This window comes from Pinus tabuliformis, chromosome 5_1 (genome assembly GCF_031772625.1).
Source record: "Pinus tabuliformis cultivar Carrire ecotype Pingquan chromosome 5_1, CPIR1, whole genome shotgun sequence".
In the NCBI taxonomy this organism is placed as follows: domain Eukaryota; kingdom Viridiplantae; phylum Streptophyta; class Pinopsida; order Pinales; family Pinaceae; genus Pinus; species Pinus tabuliformis.
The window spans coordinates 733,914,890-733,920,233 of NC_142305.1; positions in this window are offsets into that span (position 1 = coordinate 733,914,890).

The following is a 5,344-nucleotide window of genomic DNA, read 5'->3' on the forward strand; positions in this document are numbered from 1 at the left end:
ATATATATCCTATTCGTCCTCCTAAAAAGATCCAATCAACCATTTGATCCATGTGAAGATCAGAGGCATAATATTTTTGAGGCAAATATGAATCTGAGGCACTTTATCTCTATAAAAGACGCAAAGTTTTTTAGCACAAATCAAAGATCTGAGGCACAATGTTTCTGAGGCTATATCAAAGGTTTGAGGCAGTTCTTCATTTGGTTATGAGGTTAGATTATAGGCCAAATTTCAGCCCTATTGAGAATAGACAAGTGGCATGTTATGGACTGTAACTGCCTCCTCCCACATTTACCCAATTTCACCTGCCTACCACGTTAAATGATGAGCCCCAAAAATGGATAATTATATGGGCTCATTCAGCCTCCTAATTCGACTTAATCCACCATTCTCATTAGTTTATTGCATGTTTTTGATTATATTTATACTAATAGAGTGAATTGGGTTAGTCATTACGCCAACAAGTCTAATGTGTGCTTTATGCAGTCTTTTTGGTCAATTTGGAGACAAAATCAAAGGTTTAAATGAGCACTTGGCAGCTAAATTCTTGGAGAGGATTTTTAGGAAGGTGTCCCCTTCATTTATGGGCCATTACCTCGAATTCTCCACCATCAGCTCAGAGTTCAAGGGCCACCAAATCGATTATCACAAGGTCAGGCGAGCAAGTGCTAGTAAAAGTGCTGTTAACTACAAGTTTTGGCCGCCGAGTTCCTAAAGTTTAGGAGGGCTATTGGGGTCCTCAATTTGTATAAATAAGAAGGCTTAGGGCCTCATTTCAGTTAGTCACTTTGTAGGCAGAAGTTAGCTAGCTTGTAGTTCGATTTTAGTCATTTTTTAGGCAGTAGATTAGCTTTGCATTTTAGCACATTTTCAAGCTTTTCCTTGTGGACAGTTTTTGATGTAAATATTATTTCTTGCTCAATAAAGATGAATCCAGCTTTGCACCAGCTCTAAATATCTCTTAGGAGGCTATAGCTCTTGGGGTTGGGCCCATCTCAAGTGCCCAGTACCTCCTTTGTTTACCTTTATGTGTTTTTGCTACATTCTTATAATAAAATCTGCTATTTAGATTTAAATCTTGCTTTGTTATTTAGATTGCTTTTGATGATTAAAAAGGATTTTTATGTTTAGATTGATTTGATAGGTTATTAACGGGGAATATATTTAGAAAAAGGCCATCAAGGACCTCTGATATCACCTCTCCCTCAGTGGGATCAGGAGCTGGGATCAAGGTGACCTTGCTGCCACAAAAACACTTTCTTTGCTTCACCGTGCAACTGTTAGTGTTGTATTCTTGTTTGCAGAAGTTGATATCAATTTTGGTTGCATGCTTAGGGTTATGATGGCTTAGTTGCATAGTTATTTCATCTGATTTTAGTGCAAATAATCTTCTGTTTCATTTCTTTGTTGTTATCTAGGTCTGAATAGACTAACGTACTTAGGTCTTTGATTTTCCAAATCCTTGTTTGTTTCGTTTGAAAAACAACTTGCAGAGCACCTGTTATCCTTCTTTATCTGCCCATTCTCCATCAATCCCACCTGCTTCATCCTCTACTCAGATTCTTGCCTTACGTTTGCCATTTGCTCACATAACCTTAGTTTTTGTGCAACATTGCTTCAGTCCTCCTTGAACAAATCCAACCATCTACATATTTCCTCAACTCCATCCACCAAGTCCTGGACCACCTCCAACCCTTATCCTACCTCCATACCCACTCCTTCATCTTTCTTCCTCCATCCATCCTCCAAAATCCCATTTCTGAACATCCTGTAGAAAAATTACAGACATCCTGTAGAAAATCACAGACATCCTGTAGAACCCCTGCAGACTTCCTGTAGAAGCTCACGAATGAGGTTTCTTGATAGCCAAACTCTGTGAAACTCTCTGGAAGGGTGTTAGGGACCCCTTAGGCCCTCTCTGAACCTTCTCAACCTCCTCCAAGCATTTCCTCTCGCCAATCCACCTCTGCACAGTCAAAAAAGTCAAATCGCATGCATGATAATTCTAACAACTTATTCAAAAATACAAAAAGATGCTTTTTTGTTTTTTGTTTTGTTTTTTTTGTTTTTTTGTTTTTTTTTTTGTTTTTTTGTTTTGTTTTGTTTTTTTTTTTAGATGTTACTGTAGAAGTAGCTTAGACACATGCATTTTACCTTCCTAGAAGTCAATGGCATCTCTTTCAGTAGCTTGCATCCTTTGTTTTGCATCAGTAGGGCTAGCTGGTAAAATTAGGGTTTGCTAGGGTTTGCATTTCCTTTCCGCTTTCAGTTTCTTTTTGCAAGTAGAATAGCCCTTTTGAGATTAGCTTTCTTCCATCATGATTAAAATCTTCTTCTGAGAACTCATAGAAGCTGACTTGAGCTCCTAGCGAACTTGTGCCAGCTGATCAAGTGACAGCTGCGGCAAGAACTAGTACTTGTGCATATAGCACCGTCGCTTCCAAGTTTATTATGAACTACCGGGTTGATAAAATTAAAGAAGGGAGTTCCAGGAGTTGCAACATTATTGTTGCAATACTAGGGCCCACCATTCTTTTTGGCGCCGTTGCCGGGGAAGTGTCAGAGTATTGGTGATTGCTGCTTTTCTTCTATTTTCCACTACAACCTTCTGCTAAGTAGTTTATTTCATTTCCATTATGCAATTTCGTTTCTGCAAAAGTAGATTAGCATTTCCCGCTTTCATAGATTAGCATTTCAATTCCGCAATTTCATTTCTGCAAGCGTAGAATAGAATTTCAATTCTGCAAGCGTAGTCTAGCATTTCATTCTCGCAATTTGATTTCAGCAAAATAGATTAGTCCTTTCCTGCTTTCATTTCAATTCCGCATTTTCATTTCTGCAAGATAGATTTTAGTTAGTTGCAGTTCAATCTATTTTAGTTTTGTAGGTACAAGCAGAAAAAAGCAAAAATCAACCAAAAAGATTTCCTTTCATGCCTTGTAGGAGTAGAGATAATTCAGAAAAATGATTGCACAACACCCCCACTGCTTCACACATCCAACCTTCTCTCTTCTTCGATGGCTGTGATTAAAGAACCCTTAGGGGGACATCAAGACATATTTGAATAATCTCAAGGGAAGAAGAAGAAGAAAACATTCCTCTAGATCAAATGGCTATAAGCAGCAATGTTGTGAGCAGTACCTTGTCCAAAAACGAATTTGAAAATCAGATGGAAGATTTCAAGAGTGATATGAGGCAGTTTCTTGCCATGCAATTGGATACCCTGCAGATCCAAAGGATGCAAGAAGAAGCTAAGAGGGCTTTGGCCATCTTTTGTCTCAGGTGCACTAGAAAGCATCCTAGGAATGAATGTCCAATGCACTCCCTAGAAGTGTGTTTCGTCTGTGAAGAATACCATCCTACAAATCAGTGCCCTTCCTTGCTTGGAGTTAAAGCTGCATATCAGAGAACCAAAGGAGCCATTGAATCACTCTATTATATGAACCAAAGGAGGCCACATGGACCTAGATCTTACCAGCAGGAACTGCAAGGGACATCCGAGACCTATTATGACCCCTATCAAGCCACTTTCATGCCTTCTTGGGGTCTCCCTGCTCATTCTTCCTGGTTCACACCTCCTCCTTGTTCCTTCACAGATTCATATTATGCCCAACCAGTTGCTCATTCATTTCACTCTTATGCTCAGCCACAACCTTAGTGGAATGCACCTCATCAGGGGTGGAGGCCCCAGTACAACTCTCCTCCCGCTCATTTGCCTCCACCTGCCCAACCATAAACCCATCCACATCCATCTCAAATATACACCCCCACTCAACTATCCATACCACCATTTCCAAACCTACACACTGGAATAGCTCAACCCAGTTGCAAAGTTGAGGCACAACATGTCCAAATGACTCCTCTTGAGCTCGATGATATTCACCATAGCTCAAGAAAAGTGTTGCAAAACAGAGATTATATTGACAACATTGAAGGACCAAAGGCAAAAGAAGATTCAAAAGAAAAAGATCAAAGAACCATGGGCTGCACTTGATGAAGAGAAGGCATCAAAATCAGAGATCGAGAGAGTTCCCTCATGGTTACCATCAAATCTTACATGTATTCAAGAGAAATATCATCAAAAAGAGGAAGATGAGAAAGTCATGGTAGAAGGTGACATGAAACATGATCCAGATCAACAAAAGGACTAAGGATATCAGAGCTATATTGAGATATGGTTTCAGACGGTCACTAAATTGCAGCGGTACTCTCTTCTTCAGCTATGTTTGATTCCTTCAAAGTCAAATCATTTAGTCTCTGAAATCCGGATAGCTGTCAAAGCATGCATTTCAAGCCTCCACATCATTTTGCTCTAATCTCGATGTGCACATGGCTCCATTGGAAGTATTCTTATACTTGAAAAGAATTTTGTTTTTCAAGTAGGGTAGGGTAGAAAAAAGGGAAAAAAAGAAAAAAGAAAAAAGAAAAAATGAAAAAAATGGAAATAAGAGGAAAAATATAAGGTGAAAACCTCCTCGGAGGCGTCTTAGATTGGCTCATTGATTGAAAACCTCCATGAGGCGGTCAACGGGTTGAAAAAAAAGAAGAAAAAAAGAGAAAAGAAAAAGAGAATAAGATCCCTGGGTGAAAACCTCCCTTGGAGGCGCCCAAGGCAGGCAATTAGGGTGAAAACCTCCATGAGGCGCCCTAGTTGTTTTCAAAAAAAAAAAGAAAAAAGAAAAAAGAAAAAAAAGAAAAAAAGAAAGCAGGACTAATCTCTGTGAAAAATTGCACGTTGCAGTGAATACTTTGCAGGAAAAAAAGGGTGCGCAAAACAAGGAAAAGAGTCCGTACCAGGCTCCAGGACATCCCTTCAGACACTCCCTCCATGGCCACTCACCTCTCCTAGGATTTGGTCACATTCAGGTCAGGATTTGGCTTTCTATAGGAAGTTCCAGGCTTTTCTGCAGGAAGTTCTAGGCGTTTCTACAGGAAGTTCTGAAACATCCTGTAGAACCTTCGGACGAACCAAATTCAATTTTAAAAGGGAATCTGATGGTTGGAATCTGTTGGTTAGGCCTGCAAGCACCCCTGTTTCCATCCCTCACCTTTCTCCATCATTTTTTCCACCTCATTGTGCTTCTACAGGAAGTTCCTGTAGAAATTAAAGGAAGCTAGAAATGGATTTCAAAAAGGTAGTTTGGCGAACATGATAGCTTCCTCAAGGGTTCAGAAGTCCTCCTGCAATATTCAAACTCCTCCTCCATCATCTCCATGCCTGCATCACACCCTAAGCTCATTTTTTTTACCATGCAAAAACTTGCAGAATGCTTTGAAGAAAAATACATAGAACAAAATTTGTTTTTTCCCTAGCTTCAAAACCGTGCATCTATTTGAAAAACTG